The sequence below is a fragment of the Anoplolepis gracilipes genome, chromosome 8, assembly GCF_047496725.1.
Source record: "Anoplolepis gracilipes chromosome 8, ASM4749672v1, whole genome shotgun sequence".
Lineage (NCBI taxonomy): Eukaryota > Metazoa > Arthropoda > Insecta > Hymenoptera > Formicidae > Anoplolepis > Anoplolepis gracilipes.
The window spans coordinates 6,897,359-6,912,833 of NC_132977.1; the positions used below are offsets into that span (position 1 = coordinate 6,897,359).

A 15,475-nucleotide genomic window follows, 5' to 3' on the forward strand; every position below is an offset into this window, starting at 1 on the left:
GACGTGAAGGTACATACGATGACGAATGTGTATGTATGTGTATGTAATGTCATATTTTGTATCTCACTATCACATACAGATGTCGACAGAGATGTCGACGTAGCTTTATGACTCCTCAAATAACCAACAATTTATACATTTAATCTTCAATTTATATGATGCTTCTCCATATTACTCTCATATTCATTTTAACAAATATAGTACAAGAATATAATTATACATATAATTATATATATATATATATTTTAGATTATATATAATTTATATAATATATTTAATGTAATAGTACAAAAAAGTATTGCAGATTCTAAAATGTTGTTAAAAATATTACATGTAACATGCTGAAAATGATGTAATCAATATCATTATATTCAATGAGATAAAAAAAATCACCATGTTATTCTTCAATAATAAAAACAAGGAATCAGTACAAAAATATAATATTTAATATTATGTAAGAAACAAAATATATTACAGTTGGGAGAGAGGGAATTATTGTCTGTAATTTTGGCAAAATTTCCATAAAGATAAAAGAGTAAAAATTTTTATTATAACTGTTGCATACAGGAAAAAGGAAAAAATATAATATATTGTCACAAATATTGTTATTATTTTACAACATCTATTTTATTACTATTTTATAACTTTATTACTAATGAATCTTAAATATTTGAATGTTTTTTGAACACTGTAACATTGTATTGTCCTAAGAAAGAAAAAAGAAATTTCAACTTCGTGGAGCGGAAACACGGCCGAAGCTCTTGCGTAGCCGTACAGAGCCGCGGAGGTGATTTATTCGAGTTAATTCCAATTCCATTGGAGCCGCGGGGGCAGTCAGGGGAAAGGAGCAGAGAGGAGGCAGCCTGTGGGGGTGGAGGGTGGATATTCTTATGCAATTTGCCAGAAAGGTTCAAGAACCCGGGAGATCCCGCAATTTATCTTGCCTTATGTTACGCCGAGCCAAGGCAACGGAAGATAGATAGCGTCACTGCTTCCAACCCCCTCTTGCGTCCCGCACCGCACCACCACGGGTCAACCACCCAAACCCCGTACAGACCCCTGCGACCCTTCCCCCAGCCAATGAGGGACGACCGCGGTGGCCATCTTGGATGGAGAGTTATTGAACGAAAAAGATGAGTAAGAAACTTGTTATGGGGGTGCGTTCTCTCCGCGCCGTTGGGACTTGGACGAAAGAAGGCGGAAGAAGGGGGGCAGACGGAGCTTGGAAGCTGCGGAGGGGTAGCTACAAGGGATTGTTGGCGCTATATTGATCAATTGCTTCACCGTGCTTCGCACTACTTTCGTGATATAAAGTACAATACATACCCTTGGAGAGAGGCGCGATACCCGCTGCGAGACCGAGCGCGACTAATTATATAACGATTATGCTCCCTAGAACACTCCGACGTCTGATTCCTCGTTTTTATTATTATTGAAATATAAAATTGAGATTTTTTTTACCTCATGATTGAACATAATGATATTAATTACATCATTTTCAATTACATGTAATATTTTTAACAACGTTTTAGAATCTCCAAGACTTTCGAGACTTTTTTTGTGTTATTACATTAAAATTATAAATTGTAATTATATTTGATGATATAGTCTATAATGGTATTTAACTATACTTATATATATATATATATATATATATATATATATATATATATATGAAATTATAAAAAATTTTTACAACAGGTCAAACATTTTTTATAGTAATTTTTTTCTCATGTATTATTAATTTTAAACATTTTTAAAAAATTTAAAGTTATATAATTACTCATTTTTTGCAGATTTATTGTAGATATTATATTTTTCTTTGTTGAATGAGAGTTGTTTATTTTAGAAATTTTTATCGGTGCGCATGATCGTGAAGATAATACGTCAATGGGCAGGAAAGAACTGCAGGGTGTGGGTGGTCTGATGGCTGCATTTCATGAATGCTTCACGCGTTCTCGTTTTATGGGCACGTGCGCGCGAGGTGTCGCGTAACTAAGTTTCACCTTGAGATTTCAACAAATCGCCTAAGCTGATTGACTATCCGGGAGGTAACTGCATTACTTCACGCATGTACGGCATCCGATCGTGAATCGATTTGACAATGCGATAATTAAATTGATGTGATATGCATCAAATAACGAGTGCACACATATGCATATATAAGTGCAAGCGCATCAATATTTATAAACTGTAGAATATAAACTGTTCAAATTTCACAAAATATTTGCTTCAATTTTTATATATTGTACAAGTAAATGTACAGAGTACTTCATGTTAAATAATTCACGTAAATATTGTCAACTCTATTATACTATTTATTTTGCTCAGTCTTATCTTATATTCTGAACATTTTAGACAAAACTCTTAAGAAGATTGTTCTACTTTAAAGACGAATAGATAAATCTAACAAAAATTCAATATATAATTTACATGGTAAAATGATTTGTTTCATGGTCATACAGCATTTTCCTTTTTTGCCGACTTATCAAGTTTCCAATCATGTGGTTTTTTACATCAACCATGTTCATCAGTTTGTAGTGAGATGGCGTTGTTGATGCCAACATGCAGCACGCCATCTGTGAATTCGTGCTTAAAACTTCTTACAGAACACCACGTGCAACGTGCCCACCAGGCGGCGTAGCGCGCTTGTCAATTGTCCAAGAGGGGGGTTTCTCACTGCCGTATGGCGAGAATGGTGGGGATACCCATGCCATGCCCGCAACAGCGCAGAATCCCATCGATCATTCGTGCCATTTCTCCATGTTTCACGCCGTCGTGTATTGCGCGGTGAAGAGAGAGAGAGAGAGAGAGAGAGGAGTCGGCCACCGTTACTCCCTTTCCAACTCCGCGCAACCACCGCTTTGCCTCTGACACGTCCACCCATCTCACCCCACCCCGCGCAAATTCCCCCTTCCTGTACGATGTGCTGAGTCCGTGACGGTTCGGCGGGCAATGCCGGCCGACCATCACGAGGCCTTACCTTCTCTATTATATTTATGTGGTAGCTTGCGGCCGGGAAGGTTTATGCGGTGTCTCCACTCTGTCTCGTGCCGCTCCTTTTTTTCTTCTTCTTCGCTTCTCTTTACCTCTCTTCTACACATGTACATTTCCCTTCTAAAAATTATTGTGCCAGTCGTGTCGAACTGGATTACGTCAGAAATTCGTCCATAATTATCGATAAAATCATATCGTAAAGAACGCCGCATAAAAAATTTCGAATTAGTGAACTAAGTGACTAAAGGAAATCGAGATTTTAATGGTGTTTAATTGTGCGCGTCGTTCATCTACCTTACGGGCATTCCGAAATAGCAAAGTGTTCGATGGATGACACCACGTGCCGGGTGAGACCAATAAGTGTGCGCACGATTATTGAGTATCAGCCAATGAGAATGTAAAGATGCTGGACCGTGCTCTGTGGATACCGACGTCATCGTTGTGACAGAAACGTGATCTTGTTGCGCGCGCGTTTGGATGGATACGTTTCGAATTGGCCGGTAAATAATTTTCACGCTGAAACTATCCATTGAATTTTCCGTTTCCGATCGTGCGTTATCATATTTTCTACATTAATTGCCAGCCATATAAATATTTAGTTAAAATTATTGACGTATAATATATTGAAATTTAGAATATATTATCGAAGAAACTGCATACTAAATTTAAATAGATCGTTTTATCACGATTTATTTAAAATTGTTGTAAAACAATCATATTAAACATATTTCTTATAATGTATAATTCGATTGAAAAAAAATATTACCATAATAATTCTGACATGTGTATCTAATAGGCTATGAATAATGTGTGTGCGTAATATAAAAGGAATACAAGAACACAAAATTAAGCAACATATCACATTTATTAACAAGATATATATACATGTATATGCGTGTACATAATCTATACCTAACACATGTAATTTATTGTTTCAGGTAAGTGACGCGTTCAACGCCTCAAACATTGTGGAACATGCCTGTGCATCTACCGTACTTGATATAATGTAAGCGACTTATTTATTATAATATTGTTAACTCTTATTGCGCAAAAGTGAAACAAGGAAGGTGGAATAATAATTCTATCTTCCATATGATAGGTTTACTATATAACTTCCTGTCTCTTTAGTACACTTTTTTGTGTTGTAGAAATTCTATTGTGCAGCAAACATATAATGAATATTATCAAATTAATATTTTCCCGTATTGTAACCTGCTAAAAAAGGAAGGGAATCCCATATAAAGTGTAAGGATAGGTATTAAAATCACTGATAAAATAACCGATTGAGTTTTTAATAAGTTTAATTGATAAATTGGTCATTATATAATGAAAGTATTTATATTTTTGTTCAAAGAATATGGAGATATAACGATGTTTGAATGTAAAAATTTAAAAAAAGACGGCATTATTATCACCGTCAATGTACATTTGTAGTTTCCGATATAAGAATGCGCTGGCAAGGTTTACAACTGATTTTGACAACTGTCAGATGTGACAAGCGAAACACGTGCGAAATGTCATCAGAAGTCACTACTAAAAACTATTTGATAATTTTTGAAATATAATTTTAAAATAATTAAAATTATAAATAATTTCTTGGATACTTTTGTATTACGGCGTTTATAATATTATTTTTAATTGGCAGCATTTAATTTTTTTTTTTTTTGCATAAAATTCTATTTTTGCTTTTTATTAACTCCATCGCTTTCATTGGTGTGCGCGCGCATTGTATTACGATATATCATCATAATGATACGAGCTTCAGAGTATGCTAATACCGGGTAGTATTATGGTAATGGTGTAAATACGTTTAAAGAAAACGCACTTATTAGCGGATACTGCTAAAAGATGAAAAATAGAAAGAAAGCAATAAGTAAAGAATGAGAAAAAGGATGAAAAAGAAGATAAGAAGAGAGAGGGAGGAGAAAGAGGAAGATGTAGCAAATGAGTATGAGAAAAGATTAGAAAAAAGTACTGAGAAATCTTCGTCAAGAACAGATTCAGGATAGGCCCACACACCCAGCGGCTTGTAAAACATTCAGCGAGATTAAATGCTTCATTAATATGATTAAAGTAAAAAGCTGCTTGAGTAACGAGCAACAGTGAATCATCTGGCCGAGTCCACCAAACCGGTGCATTGTACTGCACAGCTTTACAGTTTGTACCTTTTATTATATTTTGAGATTTTGCACTCAATAAAAAGGGAAAAATATTATGTAACTATATCGTTTTAAATATTTTTGACATTTGCGGAAAGTAAATGAGATTTAAAAAAGTAGCATAGTTAAAAAAATTGTCACAAAAAACGAATTTAAAATCCAAAGCATGTAATGATCTATCTATCTATGGGATTTATAAATTTTTTATCTACGAATTTCACCTCTTATGTTAATCGACTCCGTATGCCGAGAAGGTTCGAACAGTACAGGCCAAATGGGGGAAAGGACAAGCGTGTCTCTAGATGCAGGTGCCGGAATATTTTAACTTTTCAGAGTCGGTATTCGCTGCTCACACAGTATGAAACTCGCGTTGTGCGTAACATATATTGATAATATCGGTATCATCGTTTTATCATACAAATATCCTTTCGATAACAAACATCTCTTCTTTTTTGCTGAATTCTGTGTTTGTCAAATATTCCGTTTTACATGCAATTCCTAGTAAATGTACGTTTTTTTTTCTTTTTTTTTACATTCTCTAGTGTCAGGATTACTAAAATCTATATATGTATATTTTTTACATATTAATACAATGAGTAATATAATGTGAATAATATATAAATTAATTATTTTAATATATATCAAAGAGAATGTAAGACAAATTATTTTAATATCTATCAAACGTGATGTTCTCGCACATTTACAATATTGACAATTCGTGATACTGATCGCTTTTGTCATTCAAATCGTTGTTATTACACGTAACATATCACTTCATTTATACGCGTTACATCGTCGGTGTTTGGCGACATGCAAGGTGCCGTAGCTTGACGCAAAGTGCAAGCAGATGCGATCGGTGATTATGCACTTACAGCGTTACCGTATATAAACGGTGCCCGTATAAGCTCCGCGGTAGATATGCATACATCGCAGGTACATATAATGCGATCCAAAGGACGAAGGCAATGCATCTTCTCCACGTGACATTGGAGCCTACACTAATCGCGCGACAATCTTCACCGCGGTGAGAAGAGAAATAAGAAGGAGGACAAGGAGAAGAAAATCGCACGTATCGCTATGTAGTGGGAGAAACGGTACTCGCAAACGAAGAAACGAGTAGAGGAGAAAGATCGTGTCACACAACAAAGAAAGTGTGAAGAGGGATGCGGACGAAAGAAGATAAGAATAAGAAGATTAAGAATGTGGAGAAGTGGACTTGTGTAATGTTTTGCGAATCTGCCTCCATGACAGCGAGGAAAAGAAAGACTCGAATAGATAAAAGTATGAAAGAATACGGAAGCATCAGAAATAAAAAAAAAAAAGAGAGAAAAGGTGGATAAAGTGCTTCTCCTACGTATTTACACCATAACTTAAATATAAAAATACGTAGAAAAAAATGTTAAAACACTATGATAAAAATTGAACACAAGAATGAAACTCCTTTGTCAGCGATAGTTTATTTTTTTTATTTTATTGCAGTCGTTTTCACAAAAAGACTTTTAATGCAAAAAATCGGATTATTTTGAATAACGTAAAAAATAAAACATAGAAAATAATATTGTCAATTTTTAATGTTTAGGTTTAAATCGAATATTAATTTATTCATTTATAAGATTGCCGTTAAGATTATCAATCATCAGATATCATCATTCAATGAACCATTCATTATCCAGATACGATAATATCTAATTTCTTTCGAGATTATAATGAGATCTTGGCAACATCCGCAATTTGCAGCACCGCTTTTTACCGCGAAGCAATCGCACAATTTTTTTTTTAATCTTATAGAATCGGGTCGGGTGTCAAGAGTCTAGCTTATATGACGGCCATATTAACGGCGATAAGAAATTGCGGAAACCGGCAGTTGCGATGGCGCTCTCTGTCGCATGAAACACACCGCGATACGCATCTATCGAACGAACCTATGCTGCTATGTCGACCGCACACAGCAACCAAACCTGTAATTTATTCCTCGGCCGGCCGCGTACCACCCAACTCCAATATAATCATTATAATTATTGTCTCCCCTTCAAAATGGGGCTCGATAATAATCGTTTGTATTTGTTACGCGGCTCGTATTGGCTCTACCTTATTCGTAGAACTTGGGGAGAATTTCTTCGAACTGTGTCGAGTCACTTTTCTTATACTACAGTCGTCGAAAACTTTGAATTGCTAAAATATTTTTGTACCCTGGAGGACATTTATTTGCTCGCGATATCTAATCTGTGGCATGCGATTCGCTACTTACGATATACTTGATAGAGCATATTTAATAGAAGTAAATATTTGAAATTGATTAATAATATACATCTCGGCTCGTAATTGTTATTATCTTTTCTCTTTTATGCATGTGTCATAATATTGAATTAAACAAAATGAAAATGTTATCTTAAATCAATACTGCTATTCGCTTTTAAGATCTTTGTCAAAAGTTAGAAATATTCATTTTAATTTTTGTCGGAGAGGAAAAAACGATTTATCGCGAATTCCGATCAATCAATTCTCTTCACCGATCCTTGTTAATAATCTGTTATCTATGTGCTCCGGCACTCGTATCACATTCGTTCGTTCATTGTTGCAGACGTGGTATTATAAATTGCAGCGATCCGTTCACTGTGTTAATTTGTCCGCTTTTCAATTAGCAACCGAACGAGTTCGGCGGCAGCGAATAAATCGAGTGTCGGCGACGGCGATCGCGGGGCCGTTCGTGACTTTCTAAATCCGCCACGTGTGTCGACCGCTGCCGGTTAAATTGTCGTCTCTGCGACCACTCTCCGATCATGTTTTAAATTACCCATGGATTAAACGAAATACGCACTCTACGCACGCGCGATACTATTTTCTTTTTAAATCGTACGTATTACGTAATCTCCTCGGAATTAATCGTAATAGAAATCTTTGCATTTTTTGATACGAATCTAACAATACATGTTTTGAAATTCAATTAGAATCAAAATTTGTTTTCTATCGTGTGATCTCTCTTTTTAAATTTATTTTTGAATAAAATGTTATATAAATATTATTCTGATAAAATATAGCTTTGACATATAGAATAATATTTTCAAATTCAAGTTGGAAACTACATTTGAAATTACCAGTTTCTGGGATGTTTGATGGAGTTCGCCGTATGGACAAACACATCGTACAATTCCGAGAGGGGGATGTGTATAACCCGATGTAATATTCCGTCATACAAAAAGCAGTGCCGTGCTGAAGGCGAAGGTAACTTCGTGCCGGCCACCTGCAGGTAACCTGGGAGCGTCACGACGCCGCCGTCGCGACGAGTTACGATCACAAATCACGCGATTTGTAATTGCTACTATCAACTACACGATTTCACGTGGCGGTTTCTACCTGCACATGTGTGGATAGAAATCCATAAACATCGATTGTTCTGGCTTCTGGCAAGACGTAACGTGTCGAACACCTTGATAGGAAGTTAAATATAATTTGTTTCTACGAAGTTATTTCTCTGTAATCTAAGAATCATGATCGACATTTTGATACGTAGCAAAGAAATTAATTTTGTCCGCAACGTAACTTTAAAAGAGCTCGCAAAAGCTACGAAGAAGAAAGGTTGTGTAATTTTAATCCTTTTATACTATATTATTAACAAAAAATTGTTTTTTATTTTTTCTGGACAGAAATATTAAAATGAATATTTCTAGTTTTTTGAACAAGATTTTAAAGAAGGATAGCAGTCTCCCGACTTAAGCTACATTAAAATTCTTATTTTTGCAAACAATAAAGCAGAATGTGATCCGCGAGTGTGGTCGAATAGAGCGGGGATATTAAAAACAAAATTAAAAATAAAATTTCGTAATAGCATATTTTTCTATTATTAAAATAAATAAAGATCACTGATCACATAATTCGAAGTCTTTCGTTAGTTCACGACGACTACACACATGGGCGTTTCTAGTCCACATCATCATGTAGTATATCACGCACCGTGACAGAACGCGTTACCATTGTAACACGCTTGTTCCTGCGGCGATACATTACGTTACGTCCACATCCCAGGTATACTTCGGTTTCCCTTCTCAACATGGCTAGTAGCTTCGTACATGTTATAGTAACCTATGTCTGATTCGTTCGTCGAGAGACGGTCATGGTGCGCTACGTTAAAAGCTTTCCCCGCCATCAAAGTAATTGTCGATATATAGTCCACGATGAGAATTGTACGGAAACACCGTCTAAAAACGAACCGAAATTCAACGTCATAATAGTATAATTAGGAAAATTATTCCAGTTTGAATATCGAAAACAAAAAAAGTCTTGTGGGGTTCTGACATTTATATTAAAATTATTTATTTTTTAATGCTTTAATTAATACTTTTTTATATCAGTGTAATTGCATATTACATCATTTTTATCATTAAAAATATTATTATTTTTTTAATGACATAATAAAAATAAGTTTTTTCAGAGAACAACATCGCAATTAAAATAAAAGCTCGATACACTTATCAATCTCGCGGAATATGTGATATATTATTCTGCATATATACATATATATATTCTGTATAATAGCCGTCATAAACTAATGGCCGGCAATTTTTATCATTATTCTGAGGCGTGTCCTAACTTCGATGCTCGATGATATGCAGAGGCAAGTGATGTGGCATCCGGCAGATAATATAGGTGCGTGTTTCCCGCGCGCGCTCCTTCCTCCTTCAGCGGCGCTGCCTGCCATCGTATCAACATCGCACTTCATAATCCTGGCAGTGTTTCTGCGCGTCTCGATCTGTTAGCTTTACACGATCGAATCCGTTTCTTCTTTAATACTAGCGGTCGTTGCAATTTCCAAAAAGGAGTGCTGTAGAGAATTATCACTCGTTACCACTTATGTCTTTCGTTATTCTTTTCAACTTAATAATGAACACCGGATGTCATTATTTTCGCGCGTCAAACGTCTACTCTCTGGTGATTTCGGATAATTGTGGGCTTACGCTTCCGTCCGTGAACATCTGACTTTTGTGCACGTAAAAATATTCGACTTGTGATACTATCTCTTTCTATTTCGGACGCCATTAAATTCACAATTGTTCTCTTTGAGTTATAAATTTCTTTTACTACAAAAGATTTGTCACATAAAATTTGTGATACTACAATTTCAATGCCATAGTATAATTTAAATTGCATTAATATTTGTATAATATTGTATGAAATAAATGTGTCAACAACTTTTTTTTTTTGCGCTCGATCTTCCGATGCAAATTTAGAAATCCGCGAAAAATATTTTTGATCACCACTAACACATTCCATTAAACTGGTCTCTTATGTCGCAATTAATGGAATTATTGCCTTGCATAAAAGGTGGTAATTAATTCATATGAGTTGTTGGCAGTCACAGTATGAATCACAGCGGAAATTTTTCCTTGATGATTCGTTTATCTGTTTAGATTCTTATTTTTATTCGTTTTCTTATGCACAGATTATTCTTATCACTTTATTACAATAGAAAATTAAATACACGTCAAGATGTTAGTTAATATAAAAAAACTTTCTATACTCGAAAAATGTGCGTTGAATGCAATATTTTACAAAAGTAACAACCGCTACTAAGGACAATCAGATATTTGGTGAGTGGACACAATTTTTATTTTACATAATATTTTTGTCGACTATATTTTTCTTGCTAATTATCTCGTTTAAAATAATAATAATAATTTATTTATAAAATGCTTTTTAATATATAAAAATATTGTTTATAATATGTTGGATATGTGTGTGGATATGTAATGCATACACATATAGACTATATTAAAAGAATTAAGATTTAATTTTATATTTCACGCATACACACAACACTATTTAAATATTTGTATCTTGAAGGAGAGTTTACTGCAGTTGGTTCTTCTCACCATTTAATAGCAAATCGAACACTTTAAGAAAACATAATTAGTCCCGCGGCTCTTTTTTTGAATACTGAAAAAATAATTTCTTGAAATAAATAACGAGAATGCAGTGACTAAAAATATTTTTCAAAAAATTATGCGAAAATATGTTAAAAATTTTTTTAAATTATTCATGTTTACACCTGAATTAGTTTACATATATATTTCATGGTATTTCATTTCATACTCGTATTTGTAATCTTTTTTTTTTTTTAATTTGTAATAACGATTTTTTTTTACACATTTTCTTACTTATTTTACATGATTTTTTAATTCCGCAATATTCTTATCACTATATCACTCTAATCACAATATAATTAGATATCGCGTTTCTATAAGGTGTCTATGGTCGCGCTGCTAATAAGGTGTATATATTCAATTCCACTATTATAAATCGTGGAGAGAACAAAAGAATTCCCGGATGCTTCGATAGGCAGAGTAAAAAGGAAAGAAGAGAAAGAGAGGAAGGAAAAGGCGAGAGATTGGGTAGAAGGCTTAGGTGTAATTTACCCTTGAGGCCCCGTGGGTGGTTGCTTCGTTCTTGGTTCTGCTGTACAGGATTGGTCGGACGTTTGACAGTTGACGGATGATGAGGCGGCCTTCCAGTCTCCCTTCTATCCCCCTTCTCTACGCCCCCAACGTGCTGATTTAGTCCCAGGTTCGGTTTCTGGCGCGTTTATTATCCACCGCGAGGCAAATTCGAACCGGGCATAACGGGATTATTAGCTGAAATAGGCACATACGTCATGTATCTCAAGCTTTTTTTTTTTTTACCCGTCCTTTATCCCGTCACGCTTCCTGCGGTCTGACCAAGAATCGTTTCGGTTGCTGCGGACACGGTCTTTCATTCATCGTTTTATCTGAAATTTTAAGAGAAAATAGTAGACCTGTTTCTCTTCCGCGTGATAGCTCGAAATTTTACAATTTATATAATCTCGTCTAGAAGAAAAAAATTACATTTCTAGAAAGTATATATTTGTTTTTTTTTTTTTTTTTTTTTTTTATTAGAAAATAGATGGCGAGATAATATCGTAATATTCTCTCCATTTTAGCGCGATTCTTATCTAACTTTATATAAGGCACACGGAATGAGCATCCAAGGCGCAGCTTGTCGCAACGTAACGCTTCGATGCATAGCTCGAGATAAGCTATCCTCTCGCCGAGAAGATGTGGATCTAGGAACGATGCGCGAAACGTCCGAGTGTAGTTTCTGTATTTCTTCGTGCTGGATGTTAAAACCACTAGCACGAGCGCCGCGCTCGTGGTGTCGTGTTTATCTGCTCTGCGATCTACTGCACAACGTGATTGCGCGAAGTACAGTATATGTGTATGTGTGTGTGTGTGCATGTGTATATATATATATATATACTGCGTGGTACTCGAGTGTTCCAGGGATCTCGACTGCGTGGAACCCAGAGAACCGGTCGAGCTCTACGCAGTTTCCTGTTTCTCTCGTTCGTTCAAAATTTGAAATTTTCTTTCATAATTTTTCGTTATTACTCGGTTAATTATTATGCTAATTATAAGAATAATACTGTAAAATAATATCAGCGAAAAGTAAATTAATTCGTGCAATCTCGATTAGCATGATTTGCGAGAGTGGATGTGATTTAACGCATTTTAACAAACTAATTAAAACAATTGTACGGGGTTTTCATCGCACGCGTGAGTAGCGGACCGGCTGCTCATTTTGCATGTTTTGGAAGGAAGTTCGTTATGCGTGAGAAAACAGACATATAGCTATGCCTCGTAGTATAGATTAAATCTTATTTTTCCACGACTAGGACGGATATGTACTCGTAAAATGGTTATGTAGGCTAATTGGTCATCGTCGATCTCTGCCTTTCACCTTAATTCTTTCCCAGCGTTTTACTCTGGATTATCGCTCTTGGTCGTCACATCACAATTTCCTCGAGCTTCGATGGGGTATAAGTTACAGCCTTTACGAAGAGTATTACTACCTGTCCAACCAGACTCGCATGCTCAGACCTAGTCTGCCATTTATCATCTCATTTTATAGTCAACCAAACTTGAACATCGGAACGCCCAATAAATGTTTTTGCTGATCGTATTTTATCATTTGGTGAAAAAATCTTACTCGTAAAAAAATAATACATAATTCGCACTTTTTTTTGTGAGAATGTATACAGTTTCTCTAAAGAAAAAGATTTATATGTTGAGCATTAAGTAAAATATTTGTTATTTATTATCAAAGTTCAATTTTCTAAGATTCTAATTTCTAATGTCAAACAAATTTGTTGGAGCCATGTTCGTAGTTTGAATTTTTTTTTTTTTTTTAAGAAAAAGCCGGTTGTATATAAGAGAAAACACGCCGTTCAAGTCTTTACGAAATCCGTACGCACCTGCCTACGCGGAACAGGTTACTCGATGGATCGCTCAATCGATATTTGGCGAGCGGTTCGAGGTTTCTTAGCGAGAAATTAACGGCAACATCCCCTCATGTATTCGTTACCCTACTCTGTCGCTAATAATAGACCTTGGTATTTCGCTGGTCCTGTCTGTGGACCACCCAAACGATCGCGCACGAGGCGAAAGAATCGGCATTAGCGGGGCTGATTGGTATTGCAGGAACGTGGACGCACAGCGGGACCGGACAGCGGGTTGATCCGGGTGACTGATAAAGAGTGCCACGCGCCGGTCCGTTGGATAAAAACGAGCTCGGTGAAGGCGACAAGAGAGAGAAAGAGAGAGAATCGTTACCGGATGTCATACTTTTTAGCTCGCGATGGAATCTTTATTAGCGAAATTGCAAATTCTTCCTCATAGAATACATATCGGTTGTTTCAAAATTATCTTTATTCTTATTTATCCATGAAGATTTAATTTAATCTTTGAAGAAAAAGTTTGCAACACAGTTGCAAATTTTGCATCTGAAAATATAGTTAGAATTTCTTTATTATTTATATAGTTTTTGCGTGACATTTTTATTTTGAAATGTGTAATAATGGAAATTAAATTTCTCTTATGCACGAAAATACTACCAAGATAAATAGAAAAATATGCTAGTTAATATGTTAGTCACCATACTATAAGAAAAACTAATTACAGTCAGAGTTTATATATACATCTTTATAAAATTATAATAATGTTACCACTTAAAAGTGATATATGAAGGTATATCGAAAACTCAACATGAAAAAAATAGATTCATCAATATACACTGTGATGAATAATTAAAATATTTTATCAATAATATTATATGAGTAAGGATTATATTTTTTTTGTTTGCGCAAGAAATGTGTCGAGTAGATACGTATATTTATTTGCACCAAGAATGTGCAAGAATCGATGTAAATAGTGAATGATATATTAGCATTTTTATGCGTAATCATTAGCATATCATGCATGCAAAATTAATTGCGTCATAAACGATGTAGGGTATTGCATATATTTACACGAAAAAGATTGCGCTTTATTTTTTATACTTTCCATCTTCTTTTATATATTTTATTTGATTTTTTTTAAATTTTATCATACACAAAAGAGAGATCTGTTTGCTTTAGTCAACTAAGAAATATGTTAACTTAATCTATAAAGGAGGAGTAGCGAATTCAATATCGTTATCATTACTACATGCCTTCCGAATGATAACGATATATTTTCAAGTTCGAAAAGAGAGATTGTCTTTCCCGCCCAAAATGGAGCAAAGCCCTCTACCCAATTTCACTGGAACCCAAAGGTACTCGACCTTCCGGCGATGTGCAGCAGATGGCAGTGTAATTCTATCTCAAGGCCGCTGTCCGCACGCAGCAGCTGTTTCCGTGGTGCTGCCACCTTCTGCACCCCGCTCAAGATGAAGGCGGTACTGACCTGCGCATGTCTCGCACCATCATAACACAGCTCGAACGCCATGGATGCCGGCAAATTTATGACCCGTATCATGGCGCGGCATCTAAACGATTATTTGCCGTTAAACGTAAACGGCTTAAAAACGAGCCTGTATAATAGAGTAAATACAGGTTTGCTGTTCAGACCATGATAAATTTATAGCTGCACTTATGAAGATTTCGTATCGGTTGACTGGCAGGCTTTAACTTCTTAAAGATAGATATTACTGAATTTTATTGTATTTGCCAACTTCTTGAAAAATACTGTAATAATGAACATTACATTTATGTATTTAACATATTAAAAATTGTGTGTACTACAAAATATACTTGAAAGAAATATACAATATGTATTTGAATAAATAATTGAATATAATAAGTTTTATTATGGGGTTTTATTATGTTGACAAAAAAATTAGAGAATTAAAGAAGTTGAAAGAGAATATCTTAAACTCATTACTTTCGCTGTATAGGTAGATTACTTTTGACATAATCATCTGTTATTTATTTGGAATATAATTTCTTTTATATTATTTTTATATTATTTTCTATTATTCTTTTATATAATATT

At 35.0% G+C, this 15,475-nt stretch overlaps 1 protein-coding gene across 9 annotated transcripts in view; it reads left to right on the forward strand.

Moving 5' to 3' along the window:
• Positions 1-15,475, forward strand: part of Antp (homeobox protein H90) — a 123,401-nt gene that overhangs the window by 57,015 nt on the left and 50,911 nt on the right. Inside the window, exons 1-2 of one of the 9 annotated variants that reach the window (XM_072898086.1) lie at positions 2,965-3,497; positions 3,936-4,003. The exons of 5 other annotated variants lie outside the window; for them this stretch is intronic. The gene's annotated coding sequence lies outside the window, so the exon portion shown is untranslated. Of the gene's footprint in view, positions 1-2,964; positions 3,498-3,935; positions 4,004-8,969; positions 10,142-10,593; positions 10,742-15,475 lie in introns of those variants that run through there. 3 more of the 9 variants (XM_072898082.1, XM_072898081.1, XM_072898087.1) reach the window with 3 other exon arrangements.